Here is a 22358-nt window from a genome sequence, read left to right as displayed (position 1 = left end):
ATAAAGCAGGGGGGCGAAAAAGCAGGGGGTGTATAAAGCAGGGGAGTGTATCAAGCAGGGGGATGTATCAAGCAGGGAAGTGTATAAAGCAGGGCGAAGTATAAAGCAGGGGGAAGTATAAAGCAGGGGAGTGTATAAAGCAGAGGAGTGTGTAAAGCAGGAGGATGTATAAAGCAGTGGGATGTACAAAGCAGGCGGATGTACAAAGCAGGGCAGAGTATAAAGCAGGGGAGTGTGTAAAGCAGGGGAGTGTGGAAAGCAGGGGAGTGTGTAAAGCAGGGGAGTGTGTAAAGCAGGGGAGTGTGTAAAGCAGGGGAGTGTGTAAAGCAGGGGAGTGTATAAGGCAGGGGAGTGCATAAAGCAGGGGAGTGCATAATGCAGGGGGATGTATAAAGCAAGGGGAGTGGAAAAGCAGTGGAGTGTACAAAGCAGGGGATGTACAAAGCAGGGGAGTGTACAATGCAGGTGAGTGTACAAAGCAGGGGAGCGTACAAAGCAGGGGAGCGTACAAAGCTGGGGAGCGTACAAAGCAGGGGAGCGTACAAAGCAGGGGAGCGTACAAAGCAGGGGAGCGTACAAAGCAGGGGAGCGTACAAAGCAGGGGAGCGTACAAAGCAGGGGAGCGTACAAAGCAGGGGAGCGTACAAAGCAGGGGAGCGTACAAAGCAGGGGAGCGTACAAAGCAGGGGAGCGTACAAAGCAGGGGAGCGTACAAAGCAGGGGAGCGTACAAAGCAGCGGAGCATATAAAGCAGGGGGGCGTACAAAGCAGGGGAATGTACAAAGCAGGGCAGAGTATAAAGCAGGGGGGGTATAAAGCAGGGGAGTGTGTAAAGCAGGGGAGTGTATAAAGCAGGGGAGTGTATAAAGCAGGGGAGTGTACAAAAGCAGGGGATGTACAAAGCAGGGGATGTACAAAGCAGGGGAGTGTACAATGCAGGGGGATGTACAAAGCAGGGCAGAATATCAAGCAGGGGGCGGGTATAAAGCAGGGGAGTGTATAAAGCAGGGGAGTGCATAAAGCAGGGGAGTGCATAAAGCAGGGAAGTGCATGAAGCAGGGGGATGTATGAAGCAGGGGGATGTATAAAGCAGAGGAGTGTGTAAAGCAGGGGAGTGTATAAAGCAGGGGAGTGCATAAAGCAGGGAAGTGCATGAAGCAGGGGGATGTATGAAGCAGGGGGATGTATGAAGCAGGGGGATGTATGAAACAGGAGGGGTAAAAACCGGAGGAGTGTGTAAAGCAGGGGGATGTATAAAGCAGGGGGATGTATAAAGCAGGGGGGGGGTAAAAACCGGAGGAGTGTGCAAAGCAGGGGGATGTATAAAGCAGGGGAATGCATAAACCAGGGGAGTACATAAAGCAGGGGGAAGTATAAAGCAGGGGAGTGTGTAAAGCAGGGGAGTGTGTAAAGCAGGGGAGTGTGTAAAGCAGGGGAGTGTGTAAGGCAGGGGAGTGCATAAAGCAGGGGAGTGCATAATGCAGAGGGATGTATAAAGCAAGGGGAGTGTATAAAGCAGAGGAGTGTACAAAGCAGGGGATGTACAAAGCAGGGGATGTACAAAGCAGGGGATGTACAAAGCAGGGGATGTACAAAGCAGGGGATGTACAAAGCAGGGGGATGTACGAGGCAGGGGGGTGTACGAAGCAGGGGAATGTACGAAGCAGGGGGGATGTACGAAGCAGGGGGGTGTATAAAGCAGGGGGATGTATAAAGCAGGGGGGGGTAAAGCAGGGGGTTGTATAAAGCAGGGGGTGTATAAAGCAGGGGAGTGAATAAAGCAGGGGAGAGTATAAAGCAGGGGGGGGTAGATAGCAGGGGAGTGTATAAAGCAGGGGAGTGTATTAAGCAGGGGGGTGTATAAAGCAGGGGAGTGTATAAAGCAGGGGGGTGTATAATGCAGGGGGTTGTATAAAGCAGGGGTGTGTATAAAGCAGGGGGGCGTATAAAGCAGGGGGCGTATAAAGCAGGGGGGCGTATAAAGCAGGGGAGTGAACAGAGCAGGGGAGTGAACAGAGCAGGGGAGTGAATAAAGCAGGGGGGTGTATAAAGCAGGGGGGTGTATAAAGCAGGGGGGTGTATAAAGCAGGGGGGTGTATAAAGCAGGGGGGTGTATAAATCAGGGGGATGTATAAAGCAGGGGGATTAACAAAGCAGGGGAGTGTACAAAGCAGGGGAGTGTATAAAGCAGGGGAGTGTTTAAGCAGGGGAGTGTATAAAGCAGGGGAGCGTATAAAGCAGGGGAGCGTATAAAGCAGGGGGTGAAAAAGCATGGGATGTATCAAGCAGGGAAGTGTATAAAGCAGGGCGAAGTATAAAGCAGGGGGAAGTATAAAGCAGGGGAGCGTATAAAGCAGGGGAGCGTATAAAGCAGGGGAGCGTATAAAGCAGGGGCGCGTATAAAGCAAGGGGGCGAAAAAGCAGGGGGTGTATAAAGCAGGGGAGTGTATAAAGCAGGGGGATGTATCAAGCAGGGAAGTGTATAAAGCAGGGTGGAGTATAAAGCAGGGGGAAGTATAAAGCAGGGGAGTACATAAAGCAGGTGGAAGTATTAAGCAGGGGAGTGTATAAAGCAGAGGAGTGTGTAAAGCAGGAGGATGTATAAAGCAGTGGGATGTACAAAGCAGGGGGATGTACAAAGCAGGGCAAAGTGTAAAGCAGGGGAGTGTGTAAGGCAGGGGAGTGCATAAAGCAGGGGAGTGCATAAAGCAGGGGAGTGCATAATGCAGGGAGATGTATAAAGCAAGGGGAGTGTATAAAGCAGAGGAGTGTGTAAAGCAGGAGGATGTATAAAGCAGTGGGATGTACAAAGCAGGGGGATGTACAAAGCAGGGCAGAGTGTAAAGCAGGGGAGTGTGTAAAGCAGGGGAGTGTGAAAAGCAGGGGAGTGTGTAAAGCAGGGGAGTGTGTAAAGCAGGGGAGTGTGTAAAGCAGGGGAGTGTGTAAAGCAGGGGAGTGTGTAAAGCAGGGGAGTGTGTAAAGCAGGGGAGTGTGTAAAGCAGGGGAGTGCATAAGGCAGGGGAGTGCATAAAGCAGGGGAGTGCATAATTGAGGGAGATGTATAAAGCAGTGGAGTGTACAAAGCAGGGGATGTACAAAGCAGGGGAGTGTACAAAGCAGGGGAGCGGACAAAGCAGGGGAGCGTACAAAGCAGGGGAGCGTACAAAGCAGGGGAGCGTACAAAGCAGGGGAGCGTACAAAGCAGGGGAGCGTACAAAGCAGGGGAGCGTACAAAGCAGGGGAGCGTACAAAGCAGGGGAGCGTACAAAGCAGGGGAGCGTACAAAGCAGGGGAGCGTACAAAGCTGGGGAGCGTACAAAGCAGGGGAGCGTACAAAGCAGGGGAGCGTACAAAGCAGGGGAGCGTACAAAGCAGGGGAGCGTACAAAGCAGGGGAGCGTACAAAGCAGGGGAGCGTACAAAGCAGGGGAGCGTACAAAGCAGGGGAGCGTACAAAGCAGGGGAGCGCACAAAGCAGGGGGGCGTACAAAGCAGGGGGATGTACAAAGCAGGGCAGAGTATAAAGCAGGGGGGGGGGTATAAAGCAGGGGAGTGTGTAAAGTAGGGGAGTGTGTAAAGTAGGGGAGTGTATAAAGCAGGGGAGTGTATAAAGAAGGGGAGTGTACAAAAGCAGGGGATGTACAAAGCAGGGGATGTACAAAGCAGGGGATGTACAAAGCAGGGGATGTACAATGCAGGGGGATGTACAAAGCAGGGCAGAATATCAAGCAGGGGGGGGGTGTAAAGCAGGGGGATGTACGAGGCAGGGGGATGTACGAAGCAGGGGGATGTACGAAGCAGGGGGGATGTACGAAGCAGGGGGGATGTACGAAGCAGGGGGGGTGTACGAAGCAGGGGGGTGTATAAAGCAGGGGGATGTATAAAGCAGGGGGGGGGGTAAAGCAGGGGGTTGTATAAAGCAGGGGGTTGTATAAAGCAGTGGGGTGTATAAAGCAGGGGAGTGTATAAAGCAGGGGAGAGTATAAAGCAGGGGAGTGTATAAAGCAGGGGAGTACATAAAGCAGGTGCAAGTATTAAGCAGGGGAGTGTATAAAGCAGAGGAGTGTGTAAAGCAGGAGGATGTATAAAGCAGTGGGATGTACAAAGCAGGGGGATGTACAAAGCAGGGCAGAGTGTAAAGCAGGGGAGTGTGTAAAGCAGGGGAGTGTGTAAAGCAGGGGAGTGTGTAAAGCAGGGGAGTGTGTAAAGCAGGGGAGTGTGTAAAGCAGGGGAGTGTGTAAAGCAGGGGAGTGTATAAGGCAGGGGAGTGCATAAAGCAGGGGAGTGCATAATGCAGGGAGATGTACAAAGCAGGGGAGTGTATAAGGCAGGGGAGTGCATAAAGCAGGGGAGTGCATAATGCAGGGAGATGTACAAAGCAGGGGAGCGTACAAAGAAGGGGAGCGTACAAAGCAGGGGAGCGTACAAAGCAGGGGAGCGTACAAAGCAGGGGAGCGTACAAAGCAGGGGAGCGTACAAAGCAGGGGAGCGTACAAAGCAGGGGAGCGTACAAAGCAGGGGAGCGCACAAAGCAGGGGAGCGTATAAAGCAGGGGGGCGTACAAAGCAGGGGGATGTACAAAGCAGGGCAGAGTATAAAGCAGGGGGGGGGGTATAAAGCAGGGGAGTGTGTAAAGTAGGGGAGTGTGTAAAGTAGGGGAGTGTATAAAGCAGGGGAGTGTATAAAGCAGGGGAGTGTACAAAAGCAGGGGATGTACAAAGCAGGGGATGTACAAAGCAGGGGATGTACAAAGCAGGGGATGTACAATGCAGGGGGAAGTACAAAGCAGGGCAGAATATCAAGCAGGGGGGGGTGTAAAGCAGGGGGATGTACGAGGCAGGGGGATGTACGAAGCAGGGGGATGTACGAAGCAGGGGGATGTACGAAGCAGGGGGGATGTACGAAGCAGGGGGGTGTATAAAGCAGGGGGATGTATAAAGCAGGGGGGGGGTAAAGCAGGGGGTTGTATAAAGCAGGGGGTTGTATAAAGCAGGGGGGGGTAAAAACCGGAGGAGTGTGCAAAGCAGGGGGATGTATAAAGCAGGGGAATGCATAAACCAGGGGAGTACATAAAGCAGGAGGAAGTATAAAGCAGAGGAGTGTGTAAAGCAGGGGAGTGTGTAAAGCAGGGGAGTGTGTAAAGCAGGGGAGTGTGTAAGGCAGGGGAGTGCATAAAGCAGGGGAGTGCATAATGCAGAGGGATGTATAAAGCAAGGGGAGTGTATAAAGCAGAGGAGTGTACAAAGCAGGGGATGTACAAAGCAGGGGATGTACAAAGCAGGGGATGTACAAAGCAGGGGATGTACAAAGCAGGGGAGTGTACGAAGCAGGGGGATGTACGAAGCAGGGGATGTACGAGGCAGGGGGATGTACGAAGCAGGGGAATGTACGAAGCAGGGGGGATGTACGAAGCAGGGGGGTGTATAAAGCAGGGGGGGTAAAGCAGGGGGTTGTATAAAGCAGGGGGGTGTATAAAGCAGGGGAGTGAATAAAGCAGGGGAGAGTATAAAGCAGGGGGGTGTAGATAGCAGGGGAGTGTATAAAGCAGGGGAGTGTATTAAGCAGGGGGGTGTATAAAGCAGGGGAGTGTATAAAGCAGGGGGGTGTATAATGCAGGGGGGTGTATAAAGCAGGGGTGTGTATAAAGCAGGGGGGCGTATAAAGCAGGGGGCGTATAAAGCAGGGGGGCGTATAAAGCAGGGGAGTGAACAGAGCAGGGGAGTGAACAGAGCAGGGGAGTGAATAAAGCAGGGGGGTGTATAAAGCAGGGGGGTGTATAAAGCAGGGGGTGTATCAAGCAGGGGGGTGTATAAAGCAGGGGGGTGTATAAATCAGGGGGATGTATAAAGCAGGGGGATTAACAAAGCAGGGGAGTGTACAAAGCAGGGGAGTGTATAAAGCAGGGGAGTGTTTAAGCAGGGGAGTGTATAAAGCAGGGGAGCGTATAAAGCAGGGGAGCGTATAAAGCAGGGGGTGAAAAAGCATGGGATGTATCAAGCAGGGAAGTGTATAAAGCAGGGCGAAGTATAAAGCAGGGGGAAGTATAAAGCAGGGGAGCGTATAAAGCAGGGAAGCGTATAAAGCAGGGGACCGTATAAAGCAGGGGCGCGTATAAAGCAAGGGGGCGAAAAAGCAGGGGGTGTATAAAGCAGGGGAGTGTATAAAGCAGGGGGATGTATCAAGCAGGGAAGTGTATAAAGCAGGGTGAAGTATAAAGCAGGGGGAAGTATAAAGCAGGGGGAAGTATAAAGCAGGGGAGTACATAAAGCAGGTGGAAGTATTAAGCAGGGGAGTGGATAAAGCAGAGGAGTGTGTAAAGCAGGAGGATGTATAAAGCAGTGGGATGTACAAAGCAGGGGGATGTACAAAGCAGGGCAGAGTATAAAGCAGGGGAGTGTGTAAAGCAGGGGAGTGTGTAAAGCAGGGGAGTGTGTAAAGCAGGGGAGTGTGTAAGGCAGGGGAGTGCATAAAGCAGGGGAGTGCATAATGCAGGGAGATGTATAAAGCAAGGGGAGTGTATAAAGCAGAGGAGTGTGTAAAGCAGGAGGATGTATAAAGCAGTGGGATGTACAAAGCAGGGGGATGTACAAAGCAGGGCAGAGTGTAAAGCAGGGGAGTGTGTAAAGCAGGGGAGTGTGTAAAGCAGGGGAGTGTGTAAAGCAGGGGAGTGTGTAAAGCAGGGGTGTGTGTAAAGCAGGGGAGTGTGTAAAGAAGGGGAGTGTGTAAAGCAGGGGAGTGTGTAAAGCAGGGGAGTGTATAAGGCAGGGGAGTGCATAAAGCAGGGGAGTGCATAATTGAGGGAGATGTATAAAGCAAGGGGAGTGTTTCAAGCAGTGGAGTGTACAAAGCAGGGGATGTACAAAGCAGGGGAGTGTACAAAGCAGGGGAGCGGACAAAGCAGGGGAGCGTACAAAGCAGGGGAGCGTACAAAGCAGGGGAGCGTACAAAGCAGGGGAGCGTACAAAGCAGGGGAGCGTACAAAGCAGGGGAGCGTACAAAGCAGGGGAGCGTACAAAGCAGGGGAGCGTACAAAGCAGGGGAGCGTACAAAGCAGGGGAGCGTACAAAGCAGGGGAGCGTACAAAGCAGGGGAGCGTACAAAGCTGGGGAGCGTACAAAGCAGGGGAGCGTACAAAGCAGGGGAGCGTACAAAGCAGGGGAGCGTACAAAGCAGGGGAGCGTACAAAGCAGGGGAGCGTACAAAGCAGGGGAGCGTACAAAGCAGGGCAGAATATCAAGCAGGGGGGGGGTGTAAAGCAGGGGGATGTACGAGGCAGGGGGATGTACGAAGCAGGGGGATGTACGAAGCAGGGGGGATGTACGAAGCAGGGGGGATGTACGAAGCAGGGGGGTGTATAAAGCAGGGGGATGTATAAAGCAGGGGGGGGGTAAAGCAGGGGGTTGTATAAAGCAGGGGGTTGTATAAAGCAGGGGGGTGTATAAAGCAGGGGAGTGTATAAAGCAGGGGAGTGTATTAAGCGGGGGGTGTATAAAGCAGGGCGAAGTATAAAGCAGGGGGGAGTATAAAGCAGGGGAGTACATAAAGCAGGTGCAAGTATTAAGCAGGGGAGTGTATAAAGCAGAGGAGTGTGTAAAGCAGGAGGATGTATAAAGCAGTGGGATGTACAAAGCAGGGGGATGTACAAAGCAGGGCAGAGTGTAAAGCAGGGGAGTGTGTAAAGCAGGGGAGTGTGTAAAGCAGGAGAGTGTGTAAAGCAGGGGAGTGTGTAAAGCAGGGGAGTGTGTAAAGCAGGGGAGTGTGTAAAGCAGGGGAGTGTGTAAAGCAGGGGAGTGTGTAAAGCAGGGGAGTGTATAAGGCAGGGGAGTGCATAAAGCAGGGGAGTGCATAATGCAGGGAGATGTACAAAGCAGGGGAGTGTATAAGGCAGGGGAGTGCATAAAGCAGGGGAGTGCATAATGCAGGGAGATGTACAAAGCAGGGGAGCGTACAAAGCAGGGGAGCGTACAAAGCAGGGGAGCGTACAAAGCAGGGGAGCGTACAAAGCAGGGGAGCGTACAAAGCAGGGGAGCGTACAAAGCAGGGGAGCGTACAAAGCAGGGGAGCGTACAAAGCAGGGGAGCGTACAAAGCAGGGGAGCGTACAAAGCAGGGGAGCGCACAAAGCAGGGGAGCGTATAAAGCAGGGGGGCGTACAAAGCAGGGGGATGTACAAAGCAGGGCAGAGTATAAAGCAGGGGGGGGTATAAAGCAGGGGAGTGTGTAAAGTAGGGGAGTGTGTAAAGTAGGGGAGTGTATAAAGCAGGGGAGTGTATAAAGCAGGGGAGTGTACAAAAGCAGGGGATGTACAAAGCAGGGGATGTACAAAGCAGGGGATGTACAAAGCAGGGGATGTACAATGCAGGGGGATGTACAAAGCAGGGCAGAGTGTAAAGCAGGGGAGTGTGTAAAGCAGGGGAGTGTGTAAAGCAGGGGAGTGTGTAAAGCAGGGGAGTGTATAAGGCAGGGGAGTGCATAAAGCAGGGGAGTGCATAAAGCAGGGGAGTGCATAATGCAGGGAGATGTATAAAGCAAGGGGAGTGTATAAAGCAGTGGAGTGTATAAAGCAGGGGGGTGTATAAAGCAGGGGGGTGTATAAAGCAGGGGGGTGTATAAAGCAGGGGGGTGTATAAAGCAGGGGGGTGTATAAAGCAGGGGGGTGTATAAAGCAGGGGGGTGTATAAAGCAGGGGGTTGTATAAAACAGGGGGGTGTATAAAGCAGGGGGGTGTATAAAGCAGGGGGGTGTATAAAGCAGGGGGGTGTATAAAGCAGGGGGGTGTATAAAGCAGGGGAGTGTATAAAGCAGGGGAGTGTATAAAGCAGGGGAGAGTATAAAGCAGGGGGGTGTATATAGCAGGGGAGTGTATAAAGCAGGGGAGTGTATAAAGCAGGGGGGTGTATAAAGCAGGGGGGTGTATAAAGCAGGGCAGAGTATAAAGCAGGGGGGGCGTATAAAGCAGGGGGCGTATAAAGCAGGGGGGCGTATAAAGCAGGGGAGTGTATAAAGCAGGGGAGTGTATAAAGCAGGGGAGAGTATAAAGCAGGGGGGTGTATAAAGCAGGGGAGTGTATAAAGCAGGGGAGTGTATAAAGCAGGGGAGTGTATAAAGCAGGGGAGTGTATAAAGCAGGGGAGTGTATAAAGCAGGGGAGAGTATAAAGCAGGGGGGTGTATATAGCAGGGGAGTGTATAAAGCAGGGGAGTGTATAAAGCAGGGGGGTGTATAAAGCAGGGCAGAGTATAAAGCAGGGGGGGCGTATAAAGCAGGGGGCGTATAAAGCAGGGGGCGTATAAAGCACGGGAGTGAACAGAGCAGGGGAGTGAATAAAGCAGGGGAGTGAATAAAGCAGGGGGGTGTATAAAGCAGGGGGGTGTATAAAGCAGGGGGGCGTATAAAGCAGGGGGGCGTATAAAGCAGGGGGGTGTATAAAGCAGGGGGGTGTATAAAGCAGGGCGAAGTATAAAGCAGGGCGAAGTATAAAGCAGGGGGAAGTATAAAGCAGGGGAGTGTATAAAGCAGGGGAGCGTATAAAGCAGGGGAGCGTATAAAGCAGGGGGGCGAAAAAGCAGGGGAGTGTATAAAGCAGGGGAGTGTATAAAGCAGGGGGATGTATCAAGCAGGGAAGTGTATAAAGCAGGGCGAAGTATAAAGCAGGGCGAAGTATAAAGCAGGGGGAAGTATAAAGCAGGGGAGTACATAAAGCAGGTGGAAGTATTAAGCAGAGGAGTGTATAAAGCAGAGGAGTGTGTAAAGCAGGAGGATGCATAAAGCAGTGGGATGTACAAAGCAGGGGGATGTACAAAGCAGGGCAGAGTGTAAAGCAGGGGAGTGTGTACAGCAGGGGAGCGTGTAAAGCAGGGGAGCGTGTAAAGCAGGGGAGCGTACAAAGCAGGGGAGCGTACAAAGCAGGGGAGCGTACAAAGCAGGGGAGCGTACAAAGCAGGGGAGCGTACAAAGCAGGGGAGCGTACAAAGCAGGGGAGCGTACAAAGCAGGTGAGCGTACAAAGCAGGGGAGCGTACGAAGCAGGGGAGCGTACAAAGCAGGGGAGCGTACAAAGCAGGGGAGCGTACAAAGCAGGGGAGCGTACAAAGCAGGGGAGCGTACAAAGCAGGGGAGCGTACAAAGCAGGGGAGCGTACAAAGCAGGGGAGCGTACAAAGCAGGGGAGCCTGCAAAGCAGGGGAGCGTACAAAGCAGGGGAGCGTACAAAGCAGGGGGGCGTATAAAGCAGGGGGGCGTACAAAGCAGGGGGATGTATAAAGCAGGGCAGAGTATAAAGCAGGGGGGGTATAAAGCAGGGGAGTGTGTAAAGTAGGGGAGTGTATAAAGCAGGGGAGTGTATAAAGCAGGGGAGTGGACAAAAGCAGGGGATGTACAAAGCAGGGGATGTACAAAGCAGGGCAGAATATCAAGCAGGGGGGGGTATAAAGCAGGGGAGTGTATAAAGCAGGGGGGTGTATAAAGCAGGGAAGTGCATGAAGCAGGGGGATGCATGAAGCAGGGGGATGTACGAAGCAGGGGGGATGTACGAAGCAGGGGGGATGTACGAAGCAGGGGGGATGTACGAAGCAGGGGGGATGTACGAAGCAGGGGGGATGTACGAAGCAGGGGGGATGTACGAAGCAGGGGGGATGTACGAAGCAGGGGGGTGTATAAAGCAGGGGGGTGTATAAAGCAGGGGGATGTATAAATCAGGGGGGGTAAAGCAGGGGGTTGTATAAAGCAGGGGAGTGTATAAAGCAAGGGGGTGTATATAGCAGGGGAGTGTATCAAGCAGGGGAGTGTATCAAGCAGGTGGACGTATAAAGCAGGGGGGTGTACAAAGCAGGGGGGTGTATAAAGCAGGGTGGTGTATAAAGCAGGGGAGTGTATAAAGCGGCGGGTGTATAAAGCGGCGGGTGTATAAAGCGGGGCAGTGTATAAAGCACGGGAGTGTATAAAGCAGGGGGATGTATCATGCAGGGAAGTGTATAAAAGCAGGGCGGTTTATAAAGCAGGGGAGTGCATGAAGCAGTGGAGTGCATAAAGCAGAGGGATGTCTAAAACAGAGGAGTGTATAAAGCAGGGGGGTGTATAAAGCAGGGGAGTGCATAAAGCAGGGGGATGTACAAAGCAGGGCAGAGTATACAGCAGGGGGGGTATAAAGCAGGGGAGTGTGTAAAGCAGGGGAGTGTATAAGGCAGTGGAGTGCATAAAGCAGGGGAGTGCATAAAGCAGGGGGATGTATAAAGCAGGGGGATGTATAAAGCAGGGGGGTGTATAAAGCAGGGGGGTGTATAAAGCAGGGGGGTGTATAAAGCAGGGGAGTGTGTAAAGCAGGGGAGTGTATAAGGCAGTGGAGTGCATAAAGCAGGGGAGTGCATAAAGCAGGGGGATGTATAAAGCAGGGGGATGTATAAAGCAGGGGGGTGTATAAAGCAGGGGGGTGTATAAAGCAGGGGGGTGTATAAAGCAGGGGGGTGTATAAAGCAGGGGGGTGTATAAAGCAGGGGGGTGTATAAAGCAGGGGGGTGTATAAAGCAGGGGGGTGTATAAAGCAGGGGGGTGTATAAAGCAGGGGGGTGTATAAAGCAGGGGATGTATAAAGCAGGGGATGTATAAAGCAGGGGGGTGTATAAAGCAGGGCAGAGTATCAAGCAGGGGGATGTGTCAAGCAGGGAAGAGTATAAAGCAGGGGGATGTATAAAGCAGGGGAGTGTATAAATCAGGGGATTGTATAAAGCAGGGGATTGTATAAAGCAGGGGGGGTATAAAGCAGGGGGGGTATAAAGAAGGTGGGTGTATAAAGCAGGGGTGTGTATAAAGCAGGGGATTGTATAAAGCAGGGGATTGTATAAAGCAGGGGGGTTATAAAGCAGGGGGGGTATAAAGAGGGTGGGTGTATAAAGCAGGGGTGTGTATAAAGCAGGTGGGTGTATAAAGCAGGGGGATGTATGAAGCAGGGGCATGTATGAAGCAGGGGCATGTATGAAGCAGGGGGATGTATGAAGCAGGGGGATGTATGAAGCAGGGGGATGTATGAAGCAGGGGGATGTATGAAGCAGGGGGATGTCTGAAGCAGGGGGATGTATGAAGCAGGCGGATGTATGAAGCAGGCGGATGTATGAAGCAGGCGGATGTATGAAGCAGGCGGTTGTATAAAGCTGGGGGATGTATAACGCAGGGGAGTGTATAAAGCAGGGGAGTGTATAAAGCAAGGGAGTGTATAAAGCAGGGGAGTGGTTAAAGAAGGGTGGTGTATAAAGCAGGGGGGTGTATAAAGCAGGGGGGTGTATAAAGCAGGGGGGTGTATAAAGCAGGGGGGTGTATAAAGCAGGGGGGTGTATAAAGCAGGGGGGTGTATAAAGCAGGGGGGTGTATAAAGCAGGGGGGTGTATAAAGCAGGGGGGTGTATAAAGCAGGGGGGTGTATAAAGCAGGGGGGTGTATAAAGCAGGGGGGTGTATAAAGCAGGGGGGTGTATAAAGCAGGGGGGTGTATAAAGCAGGGGGTGTATAAAGCAGGGGGGTGTATAAAGCAGGGGTGTGTATAAAGCAGGGGAGTGTATAAAGCAGGGGAGTGTATAAAGCAAGGGGATGTATCAAGCAGGGGAGTGTATAAAGCAGAGGAGTGTATAAAGCAGGGGATGTACAAAGCAGGGGATGTACAAAGCAGGGGAGTGGTTAAAGCAGGGGGGTGTACAAAGCAGGGGGGTGTACAAAGCAGGGGGGTGTACAAAGCAGGGGGGTGTACAAAGCAGGGGGGTGTACAAAGCAGGGGGGTGTACAAAGCAGGGGGGTGTACAAAGCAGGGGGTGTACAAAGCAGGGTGGTGTACAAAGCAGGGGGGTGTACAATGCAGGGGAGCGTACAAAGCAGGGGAGCGTACAAAGAAGGGGAGAGTACAAAGCAGGGGAGCATATCTAGCAGGAGAGCGTATAAAGCAGGGGGTTGTATCAAGCAGGGGGATGTATCAAGCAGGGGGATGTATCAAGCAGGGGGATGTATCAAGCAGGGGGATGTATCAAGCAGGGGCATGTATGAAGCAGGGGGGTGTATGAAGTAGGGGGGTGTATGAAGCAGGAGGGTGTATGAAGCAGGGGAGTGTATAAAGCAGGGGAGTGTATAAAGCAGGGGAGTGTATAAAGCGGCGGGTGTATAAAGCGGGGGTGTATAAAGCAGGGGAGTGTATAAAGCACGGGAGTGTATAAAGCAGGGGATGTATCATGCAGGGAAGTGTATAAAGCAGGGCGGTTTATAAAGCAGGGGAGTGCATAAAGCAGTGGAGTGCATAAAGCAGAGGGATGTCTAAAACAGAGGAGTGTATAAAGCAGGGGGATGTATAAAGCAGGGGGATGTATAAAGCAGGGGGATGTATAAAGCAGGGGAGTGTATAAAGCAGAGGAGTGTATAAAGCAGGGGATGTACAAAGCAGGGCATGTACAAAGCAGGGGGGTGTACAAAGCAGGGGTGTGGTTAAAGCAGGGGGGTGTACAAAGCAGGGGGGTGTACAAAGCAGGGGGGTGTACAAAGCAGGGGGGTGTACAAAGCAGCGGGGTGTACAAAGCAGGGGGGTGTACAAAGCAGGGGGGTGTACAAAGCAGGGGGGTGTACAAAGCAGGGGGGTGTACAAAGCAGGGGGGTGTACAAAGCAGGGGGGTGTACAAAGCAGGGGGGTGTACAAAGCAGGGGGTGTACAAAGCAGGGGGGTGTACAAAGCAGGGGAGAGTACAAAGCAGGGGAGCGTATATAGCAGGAGAGCGTATAAAGCAGGGGGGCGTATAAAGCAGGGGGGCGTATAAAGCAGGGGGGCGTATAAAGCAGGGGGGCGTATAAAGCAGGGGGGCGTATAAAGAAGGGGGACGTATAAAGCAGGGGGGGGGATAAAGCAGGGGGATGTATGAAGCAGGGGGGTGTATGAAGCAAGGGAGTGTATGAAGCAGGGGAGTGTATGAAGCAGGGGAGTGTATAAAGCAGGGGGGTGTATAAAGCAGGGGGGTGTATAAAGCAGGGGGGTGTATAAAGCAGGGGGGTGTATAAAGCAGGGGTGTGTATAAAGCAGGGGGATGTACAAAGCAGGGAAGTGTGTAAAGCAGGGGAGTGTATAAGGCAGGGGAGTGCATAAAGCAGAGGGATGTCTAAAACAGAGGAGTGTATAAAGCAGGGGGGTGTATAAAGCAGGGGAGTGCATAAAGCAGGGGGATGTACAAAGCAGGGCAGAGTATAAAGCAGGGGGGTATAAAGCAGGGGAGTGTGTAAAGCAGGGGAGTGTATAAAGCAGGGGAGTGCATAAAGCAGGGGAGTGTATAAAGCAGGGGAGTGCATAAAGCAGGGGAGTGCATAAAGCAGGGGAGTGCATAATGCAGGGGGATGTATAAAGCAGGGGGTGTATAAAGCAGGGGGGTGTATAAAGCAGGGGGGTGTATAAAGCAGGGGGGTGTATAAAGCAGGGGGTTGTATAAAGCAGGGGGGTGTATAAAGCAGGGGGGTGTATAAAGCAGGGGGGTGTATAAAGCAGGGGGGTGTATAAAGCAGGGCAGAGTATCAAGCAGGGGGATGTATCAAGCAGGGAAGTGTATAAAGCAGGGGGATGTATAAAGCAGGGGATTGTATAAAGCAGGGGGGCTATAAAGCAGGGGGGTGTATAAAGAAGGTGGGTGTATAAAGCAGGTGGGTGTATAAAGTAGGGGGATGTATGAAGCAGGGGGATGTATGAAGCAGGGGGATGTATGAAGCAGGGGGATGTATGAAGCAGGGGGATGTATGAAGCAGGGGGATGTATGAAGGAGGCGGATGTATGAAGCAGGCGGATGTATAAAGCAGGCGGATGTATAAAGCTGGGGGATGTATAACGCAGGGGAGTGTATAAAGCAGGGGAGTGTATAAAGCAGGGGGGTGTATAAAGCAGGGGGGTGTATAAAGCAGGGGGGTGTATAAAGCAGGGGGGTGTATAAAGCAGGGGGATGTATAAAGCAGGGGAGTGTATCAAGCAGGGAAGTGTATCAAGCAGGGGGATGTATAAAGCAGGGTGGTGTATAAAGCAGTGGAGTGTATAAAGCAGTGGGGTGTATAAAGCAGGGGGGTGTATAAAGCAGGGGGGTGTATAAAGCAGTGGGGTGTATAAAGCAGGGGAGTGCAGAAAGCAGGGGGATGTACAAAGCAGGGCAGAGTATAAAGCAGGGAAGTGTGTAAAGCAGGGAACTGTGTAAAGCAGGGGAGTGTATAAGGCAGTGGAGTGCATAAAGCAGGGGAGTGCATAATACAGGGGGATGTATAAAGCAGGGGAGTGTTCGTCGGAGGAGGAGCAGTCTCTGTCAGGGAGAGAACCTGAGAACGTCTAAGACACTCAGAAGGTAAGTGATTTTTACTTTTATACCTTTTTCAAATTGTGTGTGTCGGGGGGAAACTGCAGTGACATCACAGAAAAGCTGTGGCCTGAGTGGCTGGTTGGGAATCTACACTAAATTAAAAAAATTAAGCATTGGTAACTAATTAAACATAATTACTTAAGTACAATTTAGTGGGATATCTAAGCCAGAGATCGGAGAGTACTATATTTAGCTTTCGTATTTCTATTAGAAATCTAGTGCTAGGAAACAGTAACTTTGAAATTTTAAAAAATATATTAAAAAATAAATAAAAATTTAAATTTTAATTTTAATTAATTGACGCAATGTCAGTTAGAGGGGTGCAGTGCTCTGACTGTGAGATGTGGCAGGTCCGGGAGGCTTCCAGCGTCCCGGATGGCTTCATCTGCAGAAAGTGCACCCAACTGGAGCTCCTCACAGACCGCATGGTTCGGTTGGAGCAGCAATTGGATGCACTTAGGAGCATGCAGGTGGCGGAAAGCGTCATAGATCGCAGTTATGTAAATGTGGTCACACCCAAGGTGCAGGCAGAGAAATGGGTGACCACCAGAAAGGGCAGGTAGTCAGTGCAGGAATCCCCTGTGGTTGTCCCCCTCTCGAACAGGTATACCCCTTTGGATACTGTCGGGGGGGGATAGCCTATCAGGGGAAAACAGCAGCAGCCAGAGCAGTGGCACCACGGCTGGCTCTGATGTTCAGAAGGGAGGGTCAAAGCGCAGAAGAGTAATAGTAATAGGGGACTCTATAGTCAGGGGCACAGATAGGCGCTTCTGTGGACGTGAAAGAGACTCCAGGATGGTATGTTGCCTCCCTGGTGCCAGGGTCCAGGATGTCTCCGAATGGGTAGAGGGCATCCTGAAGGGGGAGGGCAAACAGGCAGAGGTCATTGTACATATTGGTACTAACGACATAGGCAGGAAGGGGCATGAGGTCCTGCAGCAGGAGTTCAGGGAGCTAGGCAGAAAGTTAAAAGACAGGACCTCGAGGGTTGTAATCTCGGGATTACTCCCTGTGCCACGTGCCAGTGAGGCTAGAAATAGGAAGATAGAGCAGCTAAACACGTGGCTAAACAGCTGGTGTAGGAGGGAGGGTTTCCGTTATCTCGACCACTGGGAGCTCTTCCGGGGCAGGTGTGACCTGTATAAGAAGGACGGGCTGCATCTAAACCGGAGAGGCATAAATATCCTGGCCGCGAGGTTTGCGAGTGTCACACGGGAGGGTTTAAACTAGTATGGCAGGGGGGTGGGCACGGGAGCAATAGGTCAGAAGGTGAGAGCATTGAGGGAGAACTAGGGAATAGGGACAGTGTGGCTCTGAGGCAGAGCAGACAGGGAGAATTTCCTGAACACAGCGGGTCTGGTGGCCTGACGTGCATATGTTTTAATGCAAGAAGTATTACGGGTAAGGCAGATGAACTTAGAGCTTGGATTAGTACTTGGAACTATGATGTTGTTGCCATTACAGAGACCTGGTTGAGGGAAGGGCAAGATTGGCAGCTAAACGTTCCAGGATTTAGATGTTTCAGGCGGGATAGAGGGGGATGTAAAAGGAGAGGCGGAGTTGCGCTACTGGTTCGGGAGAATATCACAGCTGTACTGCAGGAGGACACCTCAGAGGGCAGTGAGGCTATATGGGTAGAGATCAGGAATAAGAAGGGTGCAGTCACAATGTTGGGGGTTTACTACAGGCCTCCCAACAGCCAGCGGGAGATAGAGGAGCAGATAGGTAGACAGATTTTGGAAAAGAGTAAAAACAACAGGGTTGTGGTGATGGGAGACTTCAACTTCCCCAATATTGACTGGGACTCACTTAGTGCCAGGGGCTTAGACGGGGCGGAGTTTGTAAGGAGCATCCAGGAGGGCTTCTTCAAACAATATGTAGACAGTCCAACTAGGGAAGGGGCGGTACTGGACCTGGTATTGGGGAATGAGCCCGGCCAGGTGGTAGATGTTTCAGTAGGGGAGCATTTCGGTAACAGTGACCACAATTCAGTAAGTTTTAAAGTACTGGTGGACAAGGATAAGAGTGGTCCTAGGATGAATGTGCTAAATTGGGGGAAGGTTAATTATAACAATATTAGGCGGGAACTGTTTGCACTGAGTGCTGAGGTTTGCACTGAGTGCTGAATTTGGTGCTTTTTGAGTGCTATAGTAAGAGTTTGGTGACCGAGGGAGTGCTGAATTTGGTGCTTTTTGAGTGCTATAGTAAGAGTTTGGTGACCGAGGGAGTGCTGAATTTGGTTCTTTTTGAGTGCTATAGTAAGAGTTTGGTGACCGAGGGAGTTAGGTGAGGAGGGAGTAAGGTGCTCCTTTCATTTTGTTTCCGACATTTCCGCAAAGATTGCGAAGAGAGCCAGGAGTTTACAGAAAGTGTAGCTGACTGGGAGCAGAGTCGGAGGGCGGAGATCTAGTTAGTCCACAGGGCAGCTATATTCTGTCAGGTAAGAAGGGATGGAGGCTAGGCCAGTTGCATGCTCCTCCTGTAGGATGTGGGTGGTGAGGGATACCACCGGTGTCCCCGCTGACTATACCTGCGGGAAGTGCACCCAACTTCAGCTCCTCAAAGACCGTGTTAGGGAACTGGAGCTGAAGCATAAGTCCCCAGGGCCTGATGGGATATACCCCAGAATACTGAAGGAGGCTGGAGAGGAAATTGCTGAGGCCTTGACAGAAATCTTTGGATCCTCGCTGTCTTCAGGGGATGTCCCGGAGGACTGGAGAATAGCCAATGTTGTTCCTCTGTTTAAGAAGGGTAGCAAGGATAATCCCGGGAACTACAGGCCGGTGAGACTTACTTCAGTGGTAGGGAAATTACTGGAGAGAATTCTTCGAGACAGGATCTACTCCCATTTGGAAGCAAATGGACGTATTCGTGAGAGGCAGCACGGTTTTGTGAAGGGAAGGTCGTGTCTCACTAACTTGATAGAGTTTTTCGAGGAGGTCACTAAGATGATTGATGCAGGTAGGGTAGTGGATGTTGTCTATATGGACTTCAGTAAGGCCTTTGACAAGGTCCCTCATGGTAGACTAGTACAAAAGGTGAAGTCACACGGGATCAGGGGTGAGCTGGCAAGGTGGATACAGAACTGGCTCGGCCATAGAAGGCAGAGAGTAGCAATGGAAGGATGCATTTCTAATTGGAGGGCTGTGAACAGTGGTGTTCCACAGGGATCAGTGCTGGGACCTTTGCTCTTTGTAGTATATATAAATGATTTGGAGGAAAATGTAACTGGTCTGATTAGTAAGTTTGCAGACGACACAAAGGTTGGTGGAATTGCAGATAGCGATGAGGACTGTCGGAGGATACAGCAGGATTTAGATTGTTTGGAGACTTGGGCGGAGAGATGGCAGATGGAGTTTAATCCGGACAAATGTGAGGTAATGCATTTTGGAAGGTCTAATGCAGTAGGGAATATACAGTGAATGGTAGAACCCTCAAGAGTATTGAAAGTCAAAGAGATCTAGGAGTACAGGTCCACAGGTCATTGAAAGGGGCAACACAGGTGGAGAAGGTAGTCAACAAGGCATACGGCATGCTTGCCTTCATTGGCCGGGGCATTGAGTATAAGAATTGGCAAGTCATGTTGCAGCTGTATAGAACCTTAGTTAGGCCACACTTGGAGTATAGTGTTCAATTCTGGTCGCCACACTACCAGAAGGATGTGGAGGCTTTAGAGAGGGTGCAGAAGAGATTTACCAGAATGTTGCCTGGTATGGAGGGCATTAGCTATGAGGAGCGGTTGAATAAACTCGGTTTGTTCTCACTGAAACAAAGGAGGTTGAGGGGAGACCTGATAGAGGTATACAAAATTATGAGGGGCATAGACAGAGTGGATAGTCAGAGGCTTTTCCCCAGGTTAGAGGGGTCAATTACTAGGGGGCATAGGTATAAGGTGAGAGGGGCAAGGTTTAGAGTAGATGTACGAGGCAAGTTTTTTACGCAGAGGGTAGTGGGTGCCTGGAACTCGCTACCGGAGGAGGTGGTGGAAGCAGGGACGATAGTGACATTTAAGGGGCATCTTGACAAATACATGAATAGGATGGGAATAGAGGGATACGGACCCAGGAAGTGTAGAAGATTGTAGTTTAGTCGGGCAGCATGGTTGGCACGGGCTTGGAGGGCCGAAGGGCCTGTTCCTGTGCTGTACATTTCTTTGTTCTTTGTTTGTTTGTATCAAGCAGGGGGGTGTATCAAGCAGGGGGGGGGTGTCAAGCAGGGGGGGGGGGGGGGGTGTCAAGCAGGGGGGGGGGGGTCAAGAAGGGGGGGGTGCGTCAAGCAGGGGGGGGGGGTGTCAAGCAGGGGGGAGGGGTGTCAAGCGGGGGGGGGGTGTCAAGCAGTGGGTTGGTGTCAAGCAGGGGGGGGGTGTCAAGCAGGGGGGGGGGGGTGTCAAGCAGGGGGGTGCGTCAAGCAGTGGGGTGCGTCAAGCAGGGGGGTGCGTCAAGCAGGGGGGTGCGTCAAGCAGGGGGGTGCGTCAAGCAGGGGGGTGCGTCAAGCAGGGGGGTGCGTCAAGCAGGGGGGTGCGTCAAGCAGGGGGGTGCGTCAAGCAGGGGGGTGCGTCAAGCAGGGGGGTGCGTCAAGCAGGGGGGTGCGTCAAGCAGGGGGGTGCGTCAAGCAGGGGGGGGTGCGTCAAGCAGGGGGGGTGCGTAAAGCAGGGGGGGTGCGTAAAGCAGGGGGGGTGCGTAAAGCCGGGGAGTGCGTAAAGCCGGGGAGTGTGTATCCCAATGGAGTGTATAAACCAGGGGAGTGTATGGAACCAGGGGAGGATGCACAACAAGAGTGTGTGTAAAATGAGGAGAGTGTACAGCAGTTGAGTGCTCAAACCAGATGAGTGTGAAACCAGGACAGCATGTAAACCAGAGGAGTGTGTGAAACTAGCGTGGTGTAAACCAGGGGATTGTGTAAATCAGGGGATTGCTTCACAGTGCCAGGTTCCAAGGTTTGATTCCCGCTTGGGTCGCTGCCTGTGCAGAGTCTGCACGTTTTCCCTGTGTCTGTGTGGGTTTCCTCCGGATGCTACGGTTTCCTCCCACAAGTCCCGAAAGACATGCTTGTTATGTGAATTGGACATTCCCCCAATATTTTGTTTTCTGACTTGTCTCAGTAGAAACTTACGAATAATTCTGTATTTTTATATCAGCTGTACTATCTGAGTTTTTACTTGCACCAAAGGTTCACAACTTGTGAGATTAAAGTGCTTCTGATACATTTTAATCCAACAAAGTTACAAAAAAATGCAAATGGATACTTACACATTGCTGAATCTGTACCTAATTAATTCTACACTGATTACTTTACGAAAAGCTATTATCACAAGTTGATCCAACGTTCCATGATATGGCGTGGGGGCGAATTGTGGAAAATTATCCCACCTGCCCTCTCGTGTATCACTGTTGGATTGAACATGTTTATCTGGGACTTGAGGTCAATGTGAGTCTGACTGCTTCTGTTCTCTGTGACGGTGGAGTTGATGTTGTGTTTGTGTCTCTGCAATGTTGGATTAATATTGTACTTACTGTCAGTTAGAAGGAGACGTGTACATTCACGTTGCTGCAGAATCATCATCTTGGAACTCATCTCTTCATCTGTTGAACTGGGCGGAAGATAACATATCTCTTGTAAATCAGGGCCAGATGAGGCCAATGATAGATCAATCTATTCTTTCAATTGATAATCAGTAAAATAAAGAAAATACTCTCCAAATCCTAACCCAGAATCAGACAAATAAGCCAGGCCCAGAAAGAGCTCTCCCCTCCCCCCGCTCACTCCAAGTCCCGGAACAAGATCGTGCTCCGCTGTGCCTCTTGCAAACAGCCCCTGATTCTCCCTGAACTCCCCCCGAGTCAGTAATGATCTCTGAGCCTCTTTGCTCACACTCCCAGATGGATGTGCTGCTGCAATGAGAACGCTGTTCCTGGGCTGGAGGGGCTGCACATGCGCTCTCACCCTCAGTGACGACAGGCAGGGGGCGGGGTTACGCCGGGCGTGCGCAGATCCCCGCAGCAATTCCGCATTGAGAACCAATGGGAATATTCCCCATTTCACTGTCATCACATATAGAGCAAAACCTCCTATAGAGCCCGTGTTGGGGGCAGTGTGTGTGGGTTTTTTTTGGGGGTTTAACAACTGTCATAATATTTTTGTGGTTTGTTTTTTTTCCCTTGTGTTTTTTTTCCTCGTGAGTGATAACCTGCTGCATTTATCTCCACGCAGCAGGATTAAAACCCTGCATCCACCGACTATTCTGGAGTGATGCACGGCGTGACAACGAAAGTAAAAGAACAAAAATTAACTGAGGGACAAAAGCAAACCGGGGGGGTGCTCCAAAAAGAAAGCAATCTGGAGCAGAGCCCAAAAAGGAATCAGAAAGGAAACGGAAACGTAACAAAACCCGTTAAATTAAAGTGTGAAAATCAGGGTTGATGAGGCAGTCCAACCCCGACGGCGGCCACCGAGCACGGAAGGCCTCAAGTGTGCTCGTGGTCACCACAAGCTCCCACTCCAGGGACACCCGGCCACGAACGAGGCTGCGGAGGAGGGGCAGACAGTCAGGCCGGACGACCCCCTCGGTCGCCCGCTGCCTGGACCTATTAATGGCAAGTGTGGCCAGGAACAGGAGCAGGTTCACAAGGAGGTCCTCCGCCTTCCCCGCTTCCCCACCTTCCCACACCAGATGTCCATCGATCAGGAGCGTGGGGCTTAAGTGCAAAGAAAACCTCAACAACAATATCGTCAAAAAACTAAATAAGGAGTGCAGCCTAAGACAGACAACAAACACATGCTCCACGGTCTCCACCAGGCCGCAAAAGTGGCAGGTCTCTGGGGAGGCCGTGTGGCGATTTAACCGATGGTTGCACGACACTGCCTTCTGCAGCACCCTCCACCCCAGGTCCCCAAGTCTTATAGGGAAGACGCCTCCGTAGAGGGAACTCCAGTTGGGACCTCCGCTGCTGGACAGCAACAAGGCACGCCAAGCCGTGTCCGGATGGCGGGCGAGGGCAAGGAGGTGGAAGGTGTG

General features: G+C 51.5%; 1 long non-coding RNA gene across 1 annotated transcript in view; it reads right to left on the bottom strand.

Moving 5' to 3' along the window:
• The window catches only part of LOC140400122 (uncharacterized), an 88730-nt gene extending 67839 nt beyond the window's left edge, over nucleotides 1-20891 (bottom strand). Inside the window, exon 1 of the long non-coding RNA XR_011938056.1 lies at nucleotides 20857-20891. This is a non-coding gene — a long non-coding RNA (uncharacterized lncRNA). The remainder of the gene's footprint in view (nucleotides 1-20856) is intronic.
• Nucleotides 20892-22358: the final 1467 nt, after the last annotated feature.

Source organism: Scyliorhinus torazame, chromosome 24 (assembly GCF_047496885.1).
Source record: "Scyliorhinus torazame isolate Kashiwa2021f chromosome 24, sScyTor2.1, whole genome shotgun sequence".
Classification (NCBI taxonomy): Eukaryota; Metazoa; Chordata; class Chondrichthyes; order Carcharhiniformes; family Scyliorhinidae; genus Scyliorhinus; species Scyliorhinus torazame.
Note: the sequence above shows the minus strand (reverse complement) of the source record. Positions and strands in the feature narration are given on the sequence as shown.